We start from the raw sequence: 19,759 nt of genomic DNA, 5'->3' as shown, positions 1-19,759 counted from the left end.
AAATAATAATGAGTGGAAGGATTTTGCAACTTATTTGTTGGTAGAGAATTGTTTTAATTTGGGTTCTGATCAGCGTATTTGTAATTATTGTTATAACAAATTAGAAGAGAACAAAATGCCTGCTAGAGCTCTGCATAATAATCTTAAGTTGGTAAATATTCCTTCTGAACTGATAGATTTAAATACCTATGAGTCTATTCTTATTCAATGTATGCATCCATTTCAGGCTAAGACAGGAAAATTGCCTCCTTCTGATTTACAAAGAGGATTAAAGGGAAGAGTTGTATATTTGCCTCTAGATTTAAACAAAAATATTGAAACTATTGGTGTAGAAAATGTAGAGGATGAACCTTTAGTTATTCTTGTTAATGGCGCTCCTACTAAGAGTAAGACAATCTGGCAAGAATTAGTAATTGTTAGGAAAGTCAAAAAGGCAACATTGTATCTGGTAAAAAATAATCAATATTAAAAAAATGTGTATGTGTATGTGGAAGAAGAAGAAATAATTGTACAAGAAGATACTGACTTGCCATCTGGACAAATTGTAAACGTTGATGTGTCCAGAACTGAAGAAATCTACGAACATTACAGTGTTCATCCATTGCATTCCAAAGAAATGATGGGGAATGCGATAGAGTTATTTCAAATGAAAGAAGCAAAAGGAAGTCCCATTAATGTATGGGAAAAAAGCTTGGAAGCTTGTTGTTTCCCTCAGTTGTTTCCTACAGGAAAAGGAGGACGATATGATGAATGACCTGTGCAGATTCCTGCATCTGAATACCGGACATCAAGATTATATGCAGAAGATGCAAGATTTTGACAATGTATTCCATATTTTTTTCATCTTTTGTTTCAGAGTGTTTTGTCTGGATTTTCTTATGCAGTAAACCACATATTGAAAACAGGTGTACATCTGCAAAATGTTTCGGCAAAGGAATTTATGGATAAAGTACAGCAGAAAGATAATGTTTTGGAAACTCAGCTGATTCATCTGATGGCATGTCAGGGTGGTACGAATGAGTACTGGTATCATCGTCATGGAAAACTTAAATGTATGCTAAGGAACTTAGGAACTCCTACATGGTTCCTTACTCTAAGCTGTGCTGAATATGCTTGGGATGATTTACTTCAATTTCTTCGAGAGGCAAATCCAAATATACCACATATCGAAAACAAGACACCTGGAGAATTGTGCTCTTTGGATCCTGTTAATGTATGCAGGTATTTCAATCATAGATTCGAAGCTATGATGTCTTTTATCACCAATACAAAAATTCCTCCTCTTGGAGAGGTTCTGGATTTCTTTTGGAGAAAGGAGTATCAAGCGAGAGGTGCTCCTCACATACATATGTTGTTATGGATCAAGGATGCTCCCAAATTTGGAACTGACTCAGATGATACTGTGTTGTCTTTTATTGAAGAATATGCTACATGTGAAGTTCCCTAAAGTACACAAGATAAGGACTTAAGACAACAAGTCTTACGATTCAAAAGCCATCGTTGTGGCAAATACTGTCATCAAAAGTACAAATCTAAGGACAAATTCGACAGCAAATGCCGTTTTGCATTTCCTCGACCTGTAATATCGAAAGGAAGAGTGAACAGTTTTATGTCATCTTTGCGACATAATATCACAAGAAAGTCTCCAAAAAATACCTACAACTTAAGAAGAAATGAAGAGTCAAAATACATAAATGACTACAACCCAGTCATTTTGTCCATGTGGAATGCTAATATGGATATTCAATATGTTGCAGACAATTCCATTGCTGTTGCTCGATATGTGACATCGTACATAACAAAGTCGGAATTGAAGGAAATGTGGGAAGAGATTTCCCATAAGAAGAGTCTAAGTAAGAAATGATACAGTTACATTTTGAAGATGTTATCTCATCGAGACATTGGAGCGTATGAATGCTCGGATCGCTTATCATCTGCAAGTCTATACTCCAAATCTAGAAGAATCATTTGGGTGAGTCTAGGTCTTGCTGCAACACAAAATCGAGTTCTTAAATCTGAACAAGAAATTGAATATTTAGCTGAAAAAGAGCCAGAAAGTACTGATATTGTGAAAACAAACATATTATCCAAATAGAAGTCATCATCTTGAGAACATTTGTCTCTATGAAGTGCTGCAAAACTATATTTTTAAACGGAATATTACCGAAAACATTAATAATGGTACATATGCCATTATTGGTTCTGAAGGATGTCTGCTGAAACAAAGAAAAAGACATTTGAATAATCACCGTAAACTGAGTTGCAAAACACCTTACAAAAGGGAATTTTACTATTTAGCTCTTTTGCAAGTTTTCAAGCCATGGCGTTCAGAAGTGGAATTACTTGGAGATTTTGACAGCTATGAAGATTCCTTCAATGCAACTAAAGGTACTATAGAATGTCCTGTTTTTGCTAATTATGTCAAAATGTTGAATGACGAAACTGAGCAAGAAGCTACAATTGCAGCTGAGATTGCTAGAGACAGTTCTCAAGATAGTCAAACTTCTGCTCTGTTGAATCAGGACCCACTGGGAGAACCAATTGTTCTAAATGAAGCAGCAACTGCTATGGAAGAGGTGGAAACAGTAATGCATCAAGGTCAAGAACATCTAACAAACTTGGGAAACTTGGAACAACGACTAAATCTTGAGCAGATAGAAATATATGAGCAAGTGAGGGAACAGGTTAACCATGGATTTCTTCATGAGAAGAAAGAGTGCTCTTGCTCATCATTTGAACCTATCCTTATTTATATGAGCGGACAAGCTGGAACAGGAAAAAGTGTTTTAATTAAAGTAATCACAAGTTTTCTACAGAAAAGAACTGACTCACATTTGTCTTGTGTTGTCACTGCTCCAACTGGGTTGGCGGCACACAATATTAAAGGAATTACTTTACATTGTTTATTAATGCTACCAGTAGAGCATGACAACAAATTACAATACCACAAGCTATCTGGAGACGCTTCTTTTGAAGTTTCAAGAGTGTTGAAGAAAATGAAGCTTCTCATTATTGATGAGGTAAGCATGGACTCAAACTTAATGCTTACCTTTGTGCATTTAAGAATGCAGCTAATTCTTAAAACAGAGTATGACGTATTATTCGGAGGAAAACACGTCATAGTTTTTGGAGATCTTCTACATGTTACTACTGTAAAAGGACAGCCAGTATTTAAAACACTGGTACATGAAGATACTAGAAAGTCCTTGGGGAGTATTGGCAATGTAAACTTTTGGTCATATTTTCAGTATAAGGAACTTACTACAAAATATGCGACAAGCAAATGATGTTGATTATGGAACTATTCTTCAAGATATAAGAATTGGAAAATTGACCGAACATGGCAAACAAGCTTTACAGACACGATTACTTTCCAATTTGTTTCCAAATGCGAATATTGTCCCAGAGAAAATATACATGAGAATTGCAGAAAACAAATCTGTAATCTGCTTAATGCCAACACTGCGTGAATGTTCTATATTCAATGAAGAAATGTTAAAGCTGGAAAATAAAGAAATTATAAAACTGGAAGTCATTGATAGAATAGAACATGAAGGAATCAGTATTATTTTGAGTGAAAACCTGAAGAGGAAATTGGATTCTTTAGAGAAATCGATAAGTAAAACTGCTGGTTTAGAAAAGAATTTGTATGCATGTGTAAATTGTAGTGTAATTTTGTGACGTAATTTGAATGTGCAAAAAGGTTTAGTAAATGGAGCAATGGGTAAAATTGTTGATTTTGTTAATTATGTAAACAGAGCTGGCATTGAATTTTTGAAAATCAAATTTGATGAAATTGCTGAAGTACAACATGTTAGTCGTCGTGCAGCTCGTTTTTTGCTTGTAAAAAATGTATATGTCTGCAGAAAACAGTTTCCCGTTTGTTTGGCATATGCGGTGACCATTCATAAATCTCAAGGTTTAAGTGTAGATTGTGCTTTAGTAAATATTGGAAGTACCATGTTTAAAGAAGGTATGTCATATGTTGCTTTGTCTCGAGTCAAAACTTTATCTGGATTGTACTTGATTGATTTTGATGAGACAAAAGTTTCTGCAGATACAAACTGTGTGAAAGAGTAAAATAGGTGAAGAAGAGAATATGCACCCAATTTAGGTCAATATCCAGTGATTGAAAAGCGTGTGGTAGGTAGAAAAAGAAGACTTGATAATATCTCTTCTGAAACTGTAGAGAAAGAAAAAAAAAACAAGATGAAGTTGCGCCTCCAAGAAAAAAGACAAAGGACAGTGTTGAAGAGAATGTTGGTTATCGGTTTGAAAATACTTTTGGTGTCAACTGCTATGCTAATGTTGTTGTTAATGTTGTTTTTTTTCTTCAAAGTTTCCAACAGCAAATTGTAGAAAATGGGGACAAAATATTCTGTTCATTATTGAATTCTGTTTATGAGAAATGTACTAGTGATGAAAGTAAAATACAAAGTGTTTCCGATATTCGAAATGTTTTGGACATATGTTCTGGTTCTAGTCAATTTACACAGAATATTCAGCAAGATTGCAAGGAAGTTTTAATGTTTATACTTGGTGTACTAGAAGATGAAGGTATAGATGTTGAAAACCTTTTTGGCCTTTCTTATAAATAGTATCATGACTGTCGAAATTGTTTGTGTACATGTAGAACTGACATAGACACTGAGAGATACACATATTAGACTTTACCTGACTGTGAATCAGTGTCTTTTAACAATCTAATTAGAGGAGCAAGTCAAAACATGGAGTGTACCCAATGTAAATCAGAAATGTCATCAACATTATTTATACATAGATATGGACAGTATTTTATTTTAATGCTGCAACGTTGTAGAACTGATGGAACAAAATTGAAAACTTTAATTAAAAATTTTGTAGCTGGTCAATGTTCAATATCAGGAAGAATTTTTAAAGCTATTGCTATTATTTTTCATGATGGACCTTCTACCACATCTGGACATTCCATTGTTTATTTAAAATGTCTGAAAGGTTGGATACAGTGTAATGATACGCAATTAGTTTTTAAGCAACGTTTGACCAAAGAGTTACCAAATTCTTACCTAATATTTTTAAAGACAAAATTTTAAGATCAAAATTTGCCCTTTAGGATTACTGCTGTTAAGGTACATTAGTCTGGTGTTGTAGAGTATTTTGTAAGTGAGGCTGAGGAGCCTGAAGGTGATCCTTTTGTTGATATTGAGGCAGTGCAAGTGTATCAGGTGGTGGGTGATGTGGGTGCAGCCAGGGACATTGATGATCAGTCACATAGTGGTCTTTTGGATTTGTTGTAGTTGTTGTAGGTGTTTGGCTAGAATTCATGGGTAGAGTGTTTTTTTTCACAATGTAGTCTGCTGCTGATGAGGGCCTGTGTCACTTTTCTTCTTCTTTTGGTTACGATCCACTTGTAAATGTGGCGGAGCATGTGGAGGGTGTTATAGCAGTACAAGGACACAGTGTAGTCTTGCTTACACATGGAGAAAGAGCAGTTGAGGTTGAATCCTATGTTGTGCACATGGTTGGTAGGTGTTGGTACTCTTCACACTGTAGTCAGGTAGCAGGAGTTGTCTGAGGCTGATGGAGTGGGTCTGAGGATGAGTACCTCCATGTTCTGTCAGTTTGTGTTTACAGTGCTGCTCTTTATGTACTTAGTGACGTCCTTCATTGTGTCATGGAGGTTGATTTTGGTGGTATGTGGCTTCTTGGTGAGGAAGAGAATGAGCTGGGTGTTCTTTGTGTAGGAGATGTTGTTGAAGTTGTGATGGTGGCTACTTGAGTTAGGGTGGCCATGTAGATGTTGAACAGCGTCAGACTGATGGATGAGTCCTGGTCGACCCGAAGATAATGTCGGAAGTTTTGGATCAGAAAGCTGGGAGGAGGCCGTTCAGGATTACTATGGAACAACTTCCAAGCAAAGGACTTGATGCATACTATTTGGCCGTTAGGAAAAGTGTGCAAAACCATTAAGGACTTTTTGCTGTGTATTTTGTCAGCATCTATTTGTAAGTAACAGTATTTACAGTGTAAGAAAATTAATCAGAATGTATTGTTATTTTATGATTGTTTGAGATATGTTATATTTATGTAAGAAATTGCTCTTAGAAAAAAACATTTAAGATATGTTTTATTTCTATTTGTTATATTGTTCTTGAGAATGTTGACTGGGTTTTTGTAAGATATCTTTATGGATTGTCTTTCTTTTGCCCGCTGTTAGTACCATTAAACTATTAAACTCACTGTTTGTAGTAAAATTCAATATATTCTGAGAACAGCAAAAAAGGCAAATGAAATGTTTTACAAATTATTTTGTGTTGTAAAATATATCTAGTAACTGTGTTTTTTGGTATCTTCCACAGCTGACAATTTTATAATATATACTTTTTATTTATTTATTATCCTTAAGGTAAGTACAAGTAACTGACTCAGTCGCGGCCCGTGGAGGGAGTTGTGGTGAGGTAGGCAAGTGGGTCGCGGGAGGGGCAGGATGGGGGGTTATACACAGCGGAATGTGGATGATTGCAGGTAAGTAAACAATTAAATTTATAAAATGAATTTCGTATCCTCCACCCTGCATCGCAAAATGCGATGCAGGACACGAAACAAAGTGGCATGTTATCAACAAAAGGCGATACATTATCGCCGCTTTTATCGGCAGGAAAAATTCCGATAAAACGGTGATAATGGGCTTGATAATAGGGCCTTGGAAATTCCCGTAGCAGCCCAGATTCTGGTGTTAACTTGGCTCTTATGGGAATTCACAAGGGCCTATTTTCAAGCCCTTTATCGCCACTTTATCGGCAGTTTTCCTCCCGATAAAAGCGGCAATAATCTTAATAATGTCTTTGTGTTGACGAACACACGTTGTAATGGCTGTGACTTACGTCCTTCAAATTAGTTTTTAGGTATACGTGTGACCAAGTCTGATAACATCAGAGCTTAAGGACAAACACTGTGGTGTCTCTGCCTCGAAATCTCGTCGATCACAAAGAAAATAGGAGGACGATAAAATGAAAGTAACAGATATAATAAAAACAGCAGTGAAAAACTGGCGGTCGACGGAGTATCTCATCAACTTTTGGCGCCTTGACACTACGTTCGAAATAAATGTAGATAAAATACGATTATTAATATATTACAATAATGATATAGTACAACAGAGGATGACACACACAACCCGGGAAAACAAAGCGCCAAAGTTAATACCTGAAATAAAGAAAGCTTTGTTTGTTGAACTTGAAGAAAAAGAAAAAAACGTCAGCTTTGAAACGAGGCTGCGCATGCGTAGAGAGTACAATTGCTACACAAAAAAGGAAAGTTTTACATACTATCATAGAAATGAAGGGGCATATTATCAACAAAAGGCGATCCATTACCGCCACTTTTATCACCAGTAACTGCAGATAAAGCGGTGATAATGGGCTTCATAATAGGCCCTTGTAAATTCCCATAGCAGCCCATGTTCTACTATTACCATGGGCTGCTATGGCAATTCACAACTGCAAAAACGACAGGTGATGGACAGAATGTAGAACAATGTCATACATTCACCCCAGTACAGAGATCTGGGCCCAAGTCCATCATTTTTTTTCACTCCACACCACCCCAGTTCAGACATGGCCATATGCAAATCAGTCTGACCCTGTGCCTCATGGGAACAGTCCAGCCCGAACTGGCAAGCAACGCCTTCCCTGGACCGGAAACAAGCTTCCGAGAACCGGTTTCTGGCATTCCAGCCATCTTCAGCCCGGCTTGCTTGAATCCAGTGGTGTGGAGTGCATGGGGCTCACGTCTGAGCATACCCATCCCACTCGGGGTGACAAATGCAAAAACGACAGGTGATGGACAAAATGTAGAACAATGTTATACATTCATCCCAGTACAGAGATCTGGGCCCAAATTCATTGTTTTTTGCACTGCACACCACCCCAGTTCAGACATGGCCATATGCAAAATCAGTCTGACCCTGTGCTTCATGGGAACAGTCCAGCCTGAACTGCCAAGCCATGCCTTCCCTGGACCGGAAACAAGCTTCCGAGGACCGGTTTCTGGCATTCCAGCCGTCTTCAGCCCGGCTTGCTTGAATCCAGTGGTGTGAAGTGCATGGGACTCACGTCTGAGCATACCCATCCCACTCGGGGTGACAAATGCAAAAACGACAGGTGATGGACAGAATATAGAACATTGTCATACATTCACCCCAGTACAGAGATCGGGGCCCAAATCCATTGTTTATTTGCACTCCAGACCACCCAGTTCAGGCATTGCCATATGCGAATCAGTCTGACCCTGTGCCTCATGGGAACAGTCCAGCCCGAACTGCCAAGCCATGCCTTCCCTGGACCGGAAACAAGCTTCTGAGGACCGGTTTCTGGCATTCCAGCCATCTTCAGCCCGGCTTGCTTGAATTCAGTGGTGTGGAGTGCATGGGACTCACGTCTGAGCATACCCATCCCACTCGGGGTGACAAATGCAAAAACGACATGCGATGGACAGAATGTAGAACAATGTCATACATTCACCCCAGTACATAGATCTGGGCCCAAATCCATCGTTTTTTTGCACTCCACACCACCCCAGTTCAGACATGGCCATTTGCAAATCAGTCTGACCCTGTGCCTCATGGGAACAGTCCAGCCCGAACTGCCAAGCCATGCCCTCCCTGGACCGGAAACAAGCTTCCGAGGACCGGTTTCTGGCATTCCAGCCGTCTTCAGCCCGGCTTGCTTGAATCCAGTGGTGTGGAGTGCATGGGACTCAAGTCTGAGCATACCCATCCCACTCGCGGTGACAAATGCAAAAACGACAGGTGTTGGACAGAATGTAGAACAATGCCATACATTCACCCCAGTACAGAGATCTGGGCTCAAATCCATCATTTTTTTGCACTCCACACCACCCCAGTTCAGACATGGCCATATGCAAATCAGGCTGACCCTGTGCCTCATGGGAACAGTCCAGCCCGAGCTGCCAAGCCATGCCTTCCATGGACCGGAATCGAGCTTCTGAGGACTGGTTTCTGGCATTCCAGCCGTCTTTAGCCCGGTTTGCTTGAATCCAGTGGTGTGGAGTGCATGGGACTCACGTCTGAGCATACCCATCCCACTCGGGGTGACAAATGCAAAAACAACAGGTGATGGACAGAATGTAGAACAATGTCATACATTCACCCCAGTAAAGAGATCTGGGCCCAAATCCATCATTGTTTTGCACTCCACACCACCCCAGTTCAGACATGGCCATATCCAAATCAGTCTGACCCTGTGCCTCATGGGAACAGTCCAGCCCGAACTGCCAAGCCATGCCTTCCCTGGAGCAGAAACAAGCTTCCGAGGACCAGTTACTGGCATTCCAGCCATCTTCAACCCGTCTTGCTTGAATCCAGGGGTGTGGAGTGCATGGGACTCACGTCTGAGCATACCCATCCCACTCGGGGTGACAAATGCAAAAACGACAGATGATGGACAGAATGTAGAACAATGTCATGCATTCACCCCAGTACAGAGATCTGGGCCCAAATCCATTGTTTTTTTGCACTCCCCACCACCCCAGTTCAGACATGGCCATATGCAAACAGTCTGACCTTGTGCCTCATGGGAACAGACCAGCCCGAACTGCCAAGCCATGCCTTCCCTGGACCGGAAACAAGCTTCCGAGGACCGGTTTCTGGCATTCCAGCCGTCTTCAGCCCGGCTTGCTTATATCCAGTGGTGTGGAGTGCATGGGACTCACGTCTGAGCATACCCATCCCACTCGGGGTGACAAATGCAAAAACGACAGGTGATGGGCAATTCACAACGTCATATTATAAAGACCATTAATACCGCTTTATCGGCAGTCTCCTGCCAATAAAAGCGGCAATAATGTTTCGCCTTATGTTGATAATATAGCCAGAAATTCATTTTATTAGTTTAATTGTTTACTTGCCTACAATCATCCAGATTCTGTTCTTTATCACCCCCCACCCTGCCCCTCTCCCGCCCCGCCTGTCCCACCGCAACTCCCTCCAAGGGCCGCGTCTGGGCTTGATAATACTCCCTTGTTAATTCCCATAGAAGCCCATGTTAACACCAGAACATGGGCTTCTATGGGAATTAACAAGGGCGTATTATCAAGACCATTTTCGCCATTTTATCGGCACTTCCCTGCCCATAAAACAACGATAATTTTAACACAGGTCCTTGATAATATGCCCATCAGTGCCATATCATCAGTAAAGGGCGATACATTATCGCCTCTTTTATTGGCAGAAAACTGCCTCTAAAGCGCCGATAATGGGCTTGATAATAGGCCCTTGTAAATTCCCATACCAGCCCAAGTTCTAGTGTCAACATGTGCTTCTATGGCAATTCACAAGGATATATTATCGAGCCCATTATCGCTGCTTTATTGACAGTTTCCTGCCGATAAAAACAGCGATAATGTATCGCCTTTTGTTGATAATATGACCCATTGCTCTCTTTTTTTGACCAGTAAACTTAGTTGCATATTATCAAGGACCGGTGTTAAAATTATCACCGTTTTATTGACAGGAAACTGCAGATAAAATGGCGATAATGAGCCTGATAATACGGCCTTGTTATTTCCTATAGAAGCCCATGGTAACACCAGAACATAGGCTTCTATGGCAATTTACAAGGACGTATTATCAAGCCCACCCTCCCAACAGTAAAAAAAAACTCCAGACAATGCAGGTACCCGGAGCTGGAAGTTCATTTTACATAGCACTGCCCCAGAAATGTAGCGTTCCCTGCAATGTGTACTGGGAAAGAGAGAGAGAGAGCTCAAAATATATATTTTTTTTAAAAAGACCTGAGGGGTTGTTGAGAATGCAACCTTACCTTCTGGCTCCCTGTGGGCCCTTGTTACATTCATAATAAATACATCTTTCATTTATTCTGGTGTCATTGATTACTTCCCACAACAGTGGTGCCGCTCACCGAGACTGCGGGGAGTAGGACCGAATCCCCCCCGCATACTTCAAAATAGAACCAGAGGAGTACCGTTCTCCAGTGCTCGGGGCACCTTACAAGCCCCCATTATGCAGAAATATTGCCCCTGTAATTTGCCCTCCCGGGACCTAATGAATAAAACAAACTTCTACTTCTTTTTTCACCTTTTCCACCACGTACAAGTACTGCACGAGTACCCCGCCATTTTTTATTTTAAAAAAAATTAAAATTGAGCATAAAGATCCATGTATCAGCCCCTGACCAACACTATATGGTCAGAATGTTTCTACCCTTCTCCCTTTCCTTATTTCTCAACTTTCTTTTACTGTTTTCTTGTGACTCTGCTCTCCCGACAAGCAAGATGGCTGCCAACATTTCCTGGTTTGGAGTATTGACAGCCAATCAGCATCCAGCTCCTAATTCTATGTATTTCCATAGGCGTACGCCGCGATGTTTCTTTAAAAAATAAATAATAGAGCCAAAACATCGATATACGACCCCCTGAGCAAGCCTAGAGGGTCAGAATGTCTCTAGCCTACCCCCTTCCCTATTTCTCAACTTTGTTTTACTGTTTTCTTGTACCTTGGTTCTAGCGAGCCACAAGATGGCCGCCAACACTTCCTGGTTTCGAGTGTTGACAGACAGTTCACAGCCAATCAGCATGCAACTCGCGCTCGTAATTGAACAGATTTCCGTACGCGTGCTGAACTCCGTCTCTAGATATCACTATGATTTTACTTGCAATTTTCTCAGAAACTACTGAACGGATTTACACCATTTAACAAAAAAGCACAATCTGCGAACAGAACTCTACCTCTCTGCCAAATTTCATGTAATTCCGTTCAGCCTTTCGGGCTGTAGCCCTGGGTAAAGGTCCCTATGGAAAATTACATGGGGAAAACACGTTTTGGGACCTCCCTTTTTTCTAGGCCTCTGCTTGATGAATCACCCCCAAACTTTCAGGGAAGGAGCGGAACCAAGCAGGCCATTTTCTTGGAGAAATTCATGAAGATTCTTCCACCGGTGCCAAAGTTATTCCAAATAGAATGTTGTGGATTTCCTATGGAAACTAGGTCCTAGCTATAACTACCTACTGGCGATCGCTAGTAGTTAATATATGTATATATATATATATATATATATGTATATATATATATATATATATATATATATATATATATATATATATATATATATATATTCGGTCAAAAGTAGCCTCTACCACATATTATAGAGATATTCCAATTCACAGAGGAGGTCCATAACCATATAGAGGAACGAACGAAGACCATGTTCCCTTATAAAGTTCTGGACATCTGAAGTGGCTTGCAATAGCCTTATCATGTATGCCAGGGGATTCTTTATCCCATATAATAAGTGATCATACCATCACCTTTCCAACAAACAACTTAAAACATTGGTGCACGGCTCTTTCATATTAAAGAGCGAGTATTTTTACAACCATGAATAATTAAAATAAATCCTCTAGTGAAAAATTAAATGCATCAAAAACTTGTTACATATCTGTTGCAAACAGATATTAGAAACTGTTCAATACAAGTCAGTTTAAAAAAAATGCTGCAGTAGCTCGGAACATGTAGAAATACGCAGAACGACTCTAGCTTTTCTCTATAAAAGTGTACACAAAATAAACATATTCTCGCAGCTTGTTATTGTAATGTATTAAAATAGAGCAGAAGAAAGAAAAGCAACATTCTGGTTGTTGCTTTGAAGAGGTGTTTGTATTAGCTTTGTGGCCTGACCTGCCTATATCCTCAGGTGCTGCCTCTGGCAGCAGGTAATGTTAGGTCGGAACTCGAATATTGTCTAGTTCTAACATCTTTTCTTTATAATTAGCCATTTGGTGCATTCCAAGTTGCTGATTATAAAGAAATTTGAGACAGGTGTTTATGTAAGGGGATTACAGAATCCCATGTATTATATATAGTGGAGCAAGTTTTAAAACTCTCCAAATCTTTCCAACTTTGCATATCTGCTGCACTGTACAGCACACATACAAAGTGGGACAGAAATAAAGCATCGTTTTTTGTACTAAAAGGGCCCCCTTCCACTACAAAAACCATGTTTGGCAGGACTCACCCACCCTTGCACTATAGTTCAAAGGGTGTGAGTTTCTGCATAGCAGCATAAAGTACACCAGTGCCTGGAGAGAGGAAAATATTGCCATCTATTAGCAGATATAGTCTTGTGCTGCTCTGTCCATTTCATGCAATGCAGGGAAACAACTTTGGTTTCTGAGCTCATTGCATGAAAAGTTAGTAAATCTGCCCCATTGTATGGTACAGATATTATAGAATTTCAAATTGGAGGAGATCTTTGTGCCTAGCATAGCCCTAATATTTATATAGCTCCATGTCTTCCCTTTTTTAGACTGTAGAGGATGGGCATTTTCCATGCACTTGTTATTTTAAGCCTAAGCTACATGGTATATACAAGGGACAATCTCTTGTTGCTAGACTCATTGGCATATGTGTGATGGATGGTGCAAAGTCAGCAACTCATGGCCTCTGTGGTGAGGAGAAAGCCAGAAAAGTAACACATTTCCCTGTGTACAGTCAGAAAAAAGTATTCAAACAACATTATATCCCTTGTTTCTTGGAAGAAGTATCCACTTTCTGTGTGTGACCACTAAGGATTTTCAGACCTTGAATCTGATTTAAAGATGGTTGGTAACAGAAAGTCCTCAATTTATTAGCTCTGGATGTTGCAGATTTGTCTCTAAAACACTATTTCTATAGCAAAAGTAGTTTTACCACTCGATTTCATTTCTAGACTGGAGGCTACCATTATGCATTATATATTTTAATACTAATCCTGCAGCACCTTTAAAGAACATTATAACAATTAAACACTAGAACCAGGTCACACTAGTCAATAAATATCCATGAAACAGAACATTATACCTCTTTTAATTGCTGCTCCAGGAGAGATAAGTACCTTTTTTATTAATTGCAATTTGTTAATCTTTTGAATAGTGTATGGCTTGAGTAGGTGTGTTAAGACTGTGATCGTTTGAGCCTCAGCTTCTAATATATGGAAAAGTGACTGGGACTGTTTTCATCTAAAAAAAATATATATATATATATATATATATATATATATATATATATATATATATATATATATATAAATATTATTTTTTACAAATCTATAGTTTACCCTTTCAACGATGTAAAATGTCATAAAACTATTGCTAGAAAATGGGTATGAGCGAGAGCATTTTTTACATAGTAGACTCAGAGGGCCCGATTCACAGAATGAACTTACTACTTTTGGCATTCACAGAATGCACTTACTACTTTTGGTATTCACAGAATGAACTTACTCATTTCGGTATTCACAGAAGTTAGGACTACTAACTTTAGGACTCCTAAATGCCTTCTGTGAATACCGAAAGTCTTAAAATTAGGATTTTTCTCAATTTAGTAGTAGTAAAGTTAGGACTACTAACTTTAGGACGCCTAAATGCCTTCTGTGAATACCAAAAGTCTTAAAATTAGGATTTTTCTCAATTTAGTAGTAGTAAAGTTAGGACTACTAACTTTAGGACGCCTAAATGCCTTCTGTGAATACCAAAAGTCTTAAAATTAGGATTTTTCTCAATTTAGTAGTAGTAAAGTTAGGACTCCTAACTTTACTACTACTAAATTGAGAAAAATCGTAATTTTAAGACTTTCGGTATTCACAGAAGGCATTTAGGCTTCCTAAAGTTAGTAGTCCTAACTTTACTACTACTAAATTGAGAAAAATCCTAATTTTAAGACTTTCGGTATTCACAGAAGGCATTTAGGCGTTCTAAAGTTAGTAGTCCTAACTTTACTACTACTAAATTGAGAAAAATCCTAATTTTAAGACTTTCGGTATTCACAGAAGGCATTTAGGCGTCCTAAAGTTAGTAGTCCTAACTTTACTACTACTAAATTGAGAAAAATCCTAATTTTAAGACTTTCGGTATTCACAGAAGGCATTTAGGAGTCCTAAAGTTAGTAGTCCTAACTTCTGTGAATACCGAAATGAGTAAGTTCATTCTGTGAATACCAAAAGTAGTAAGTGCATTCTGTGAATGCCAAAAGTAGTAAGTTCATTCTGTGAATCGGGCCCAGAGTGTGTTTACCTGTTTGGTAGTCAAGCATGGATCAATGAGCGGATGAGTGTGGCTCGTTGCTAGGTTTTTTGTTGGCGGCCCGCTGCTCGCATGCAAGGATTGTCGCAGGATTGACTCAGACATCTGATAAGCTTCGGCACCTGAGCGTAGTTAAGTATGTAGTTATGTGGGAGGGCACGAGTAGGAGTTTTTGAAGACCGGAGTCCTCACTCGCGCCTGATTTGATTTAAGGAATCCCTTACTAGCTCATGCTCTCAAGCGCTTTTGAGGACTGGAGCCCTAACTCGTGCATTATGTGATTTAAGGAATTTCTTATTAGTGCATGCTCGCAAGTACGTGAATTTTTAGTTCACGCAAGAATTGAGCAGCAACTTCAGAATGGGAAATTTACAATATGTTAAGAATAACATATACTGGCGCAGAGGCGGTTTAAATAGGTCAGTTGGAATCATTAGCAGATTTGTTTTTTTTTGAGAAAAAGAGTAGGTGTCTAGGGTTTGCTTTGTTTGGTAATAGTATATATTTGGGGAAAAAGATAATAACTCAGTATGACTGAGGCACAGAGGTGAGTTTCAGGCTACAGGAGTGAATGTTAATGAATAGGTAGTGAAGAGATTTAACAAGATATGAGGAAACAGGTAAAGTAAGCATTGGATGGTGTACTTAAAAATTGAAAACGAGAATTAAAGTATAGAGAAGAATATTTTTCACTTTCAGAGGGAGAAGGTGTAAGTGGAGAAGTTGGTAGGAAATAGACCATAATGTCAAGAAGTATTGAGGAGATTGAGATGTCAAAAAAGGGAAATGATGACTTGGTGGTCACCACAAAAAAGGGGGTCCATGGCGGTACGCAAAAAAAAGGTGTCCTTAGCGGCACACATGGAAAAGTTGCCCGTAGTGGCACACAAGAGGAAGATTTCGAGGGAGAAATGTACAGAGATGGAGTACTTGATGGTAAAGATTTAGATGAGTATGGTTTGGATTTAAACGAGGATGATGAGTTTGATGAGGTTTTTGAGAATATGGAAGGGTCATGTTCAAGTAATACAGATAAAGACCCATCTGAGGAGACATGTCTACTCCTTTGAATATTAAACACCCACGGAGTGGTGAATGGTGGACTATAGATCACATTGGAAAGTTTATTAAGTCTTGGATTAGGAAACTCTTGGATAGGGAAGTACGAAGAGTATTGAGAGCAGATGTGCAAGGCCAGTAATAGACAAAAAGGTCTGCAGTTCATCAAATTTAGATTCAGAGCTCATAAACTTCTTGTTAAAACTGGGGTTTCTAGTTGGTTGAGGTGGGTACCTTAGGCCAAATAGGGGCCCTTGCTTTTAAGTCAGGTAAAGGAAGGACACATTCTCAGATAGCCCCTGCTCACCCCACCAGTAGCTTCACACGAGCAGCCAGGTTTATTTCCAAGGCAAATGTGTAAAGAATTTGCAACCACGCTCTCAGTAACCCAATGATGACACCACAAATGGACTCCACACGAGTTTCATAAAAAACAAGTATATGTTTATATAAAAAAGATATTAGATGAGACCACACAATAAAAATCCAACATATGCATATTTGTAGTATTTCAACTGGCAGGTTATTAGGCCAGCCAGCCCTTGTAGGTTCTTGCAGTATCAATGAGCAATTCTAAATGATCCAATGCAGTCCTAATGGAATGCTACGCAGTTCGTAATGCAATAATCAGGTACTTTGTGATGTAGAAAGAATGCAATGTGTAATGCAACAATCAGGCAGTTCGTAATACCAAAATGATGTAATACGTAATGCAACAATCAGGTAGTTCGTAATGCCAAACTAATGTACTCCGGCACCGATCACAGTGCTCTGGACGGTCTCTACGCCACTCCTGCTGACTCACGTTCAACTACTGCCAAAATATGCCCCCAACACGGGTATGGTGTAAAACAATGTGTAGCTTCACACTCCGGCCCCAGTACTGCCACTCCTCTGTAAGTACGGGTCCAATGTGGATTTCAGCAGAGGCTTGGCTGCAAAGTGAGTAAAAGCCAAGAGCATTTCTCTCGTAGCCAGCACCCCACCCCAGGCATGACAATCGCACGCTCGCTGAGCGTTACCTAGAGGGTGCGATCTCACTCTCCTCTCCGCTCCTTGTGACTCTGGCCTCGGATGCGACTCGTTGATCTTGGGCAGTGGCACACGGGTCCTCCTTGGCAAAGGCAGCCTCGGACCAGTGGAACAGCTCCTCTGGGGATGCCGGTCTGCGCTGATGGCAATGACAAATGTCTCAGGCTGCAACAGGGCACACACACACACAGCATCGCTGAGACTTACTTGACCTTCGGGTGTACACGGTCACAGGGCAATCCTAACGAAGGTCTCAGGCTGCACGAAGCACATGCACATAGCGTCGCTGAGACTGACTTGAGCTTTGGTTGTGCACAATCACAGGGCAATCCTCAGGAAGATCTTAGGCTGCACGAAGCACACCCAAACAGTGTCGCCGAAACTCACTTGAGCTTCGGTGTACATGATCACAGGGCAATCTTCACAAAGGTCTCAGGCTGCACGAAGCACACACACACAGCGTCACTGGGACTCACTTGGTCTCCGTGTGCACACGATCACAGGGCAACCCTCACAAATTTCTCAGGATGCACAAAGCCCCCCTATTGTTGCTGAGACTCACTTGGACTCCGGGTGCACACGATCATGGGGCAGTTCTTACGAAGGTCTCAGGCTAAAAAAAACACACGCATACAGGGTTGCTGAGACACCGCTGGAAGCTTTTATGTTCCTGAGTTTCCACAACAGGGAGCCAGCTTTCCTCGGGCCCTTGGGGACAAGTTACTTCAGGACACAGCACACAGCAAAGTCCTTTCAAGCAGGGGGACACAGCACACAGCAAAGTCTATTAGCCTCTCATTGGTTATATCAGCAAACTGCGGCCAGCCCCAGAACACACAGTCTCTTCAGCTCTTTCTTCCTTGGCAGAGGTTTCTCTTGACCACAAAGTAGTTGTAATCCCTTTCAGTCTTGATCAGTTCCATTCCAGCGTTTAGGGGTTTCAGCTTTCATAGTCATACCCCTAAATGTCTGAAGTCTGACGGCCCTATTCACAGAACTAACTTAAGACAAAATCCTAAACTTACTACTTTTGGTATTCACTTTAGGAATTTTGTAGTCTTGAGTTAGGATTTTGTCTTACATTAGAATTTTGTCTTAAGTTAGGATTTTGTCCTAAGTTAAGATTTTGTCTTAAGTTAGGATTTTGTCTTACGTTAAACTTAAGTTTAACTTAAGTTTGTCTTAAGTTTAACTTAAGACAAAATCCTAACTTAAGACAAAATCCTAATTTAACGCAAAATCCTAAATTAGGACAAAATCCTAACTTAAGACAAAATCCTAGCTTAAGACAACATCCTAACTTAAAACTGCTAAATGCCTTCTGTGAATACCAAAAGTCGTAAGTTAGCTATGTGAATCGGCCCCAGTGTGTTCAGAGGGGCACTTACCGCTGTCCAAACCAGTTCTTGGTGTCTCCATGCCAGTGACACCTTCTTCCTTTGATAGTGGGGGTCTGGATCTTCAATAACTCAGCAGGTGCCATTGTTTTATGATGGCAGCCGAGGCCTCTTCAGCTGAGGGGGCTACTCCTCCCACGTACACTCCAGATGCAGGTCAGCCTGTTGCTGTCTCACCTCCTCCCCTGGTTCAAGACATTTCCCAGATCCTATTACTTTCAAATCCAGACAGTCAATCCACAACCAGGCAGAGACACACAGAAATGTTAGAACACAAAAAACAGCCACTTCTAAAAGTGTGGTTTGTAAACACGCAATGCAAAAACCACCTTCACAAAAAGATGTGTTATTAAATTGTGAGTTCAGGTATACTAAGCTTCATCACTCCATCATACACCTATGGGAAGATAGGCTGGAAACATATTACACAGCATCCCCATTCTGTCCTAAGGGCAAGATGGCGTATCACCCGTGAATAACGAAATGGAGAGTATTTCACGGTCAGGACATGGTACACACCTCAGTAGATGTCCTACCTTTCACATACAATGCACTCTGTCCAGGGGGGTACCCTGGATCTACCGTAGGGGTGTCTGATGTGCATAAAAAGGGAAGGGTAAGGCCTGGCAAGTGGATGCACTTGTCAGGACAGCATGGCAGTTTAACAAACTGCATGCAGGCACTGCAGTGGCAGGCCTGCATGCTCTCCTTATGGCTACTGGTGTGGGTGGCACAATTTGTGCTGCAGGCTCACAAGTAGCATTTGTGTCACCAGTCTTGGCACACATAGGGGCATATTCTAAAGAACATGTGATAACAATTGCAAAAGTAACTTAACGGAACTTCCAATATCGCAGTGTATCACGTGAAATTTCCGCCATGTTAACCAAGCATTGTAAACATGGCGGTACCATGTGATAGTCTCCAGATAATGCGTCAACTGACCGAGTTAAAATCAACACCACGCCGCAAAAATGCAAATGCGAACGCAAAAAAAGCTGCGATGAGGCCAATTGCGATACTAAAATCAGTGAAAACCAGCTACAGGCCTGCAATTCATATGCAGGAAAAATCACCATAAATGTAGAAAAAAAAACTGCCAAACAAATGCCAAACAGCAGAGAGGCACAATGGATGTTGCCGGAGCAAGTTCAGAGGAAAACCAGAACCCCACAAGCCCCCCGGAGGACCTACCT

The sequence above is a fragment of the Lissotriton vulgaris genome, chromosome 4_1 (genome assembly GCF_964263255.1).
Source record: "Lissotriton vulgaris chromosome 4_1, aLisVul1.2, whole genome shotgun sequence".
Classification (NCBI taxonomy): Eukaryota; Metazoa; Chordata; class Amphibia; order Caudata; family Salamandridae; genus Lissotriton; species Lissotriton vulgaris.
Note: the sequence above shows the minus strand (reverse complement) of the source record.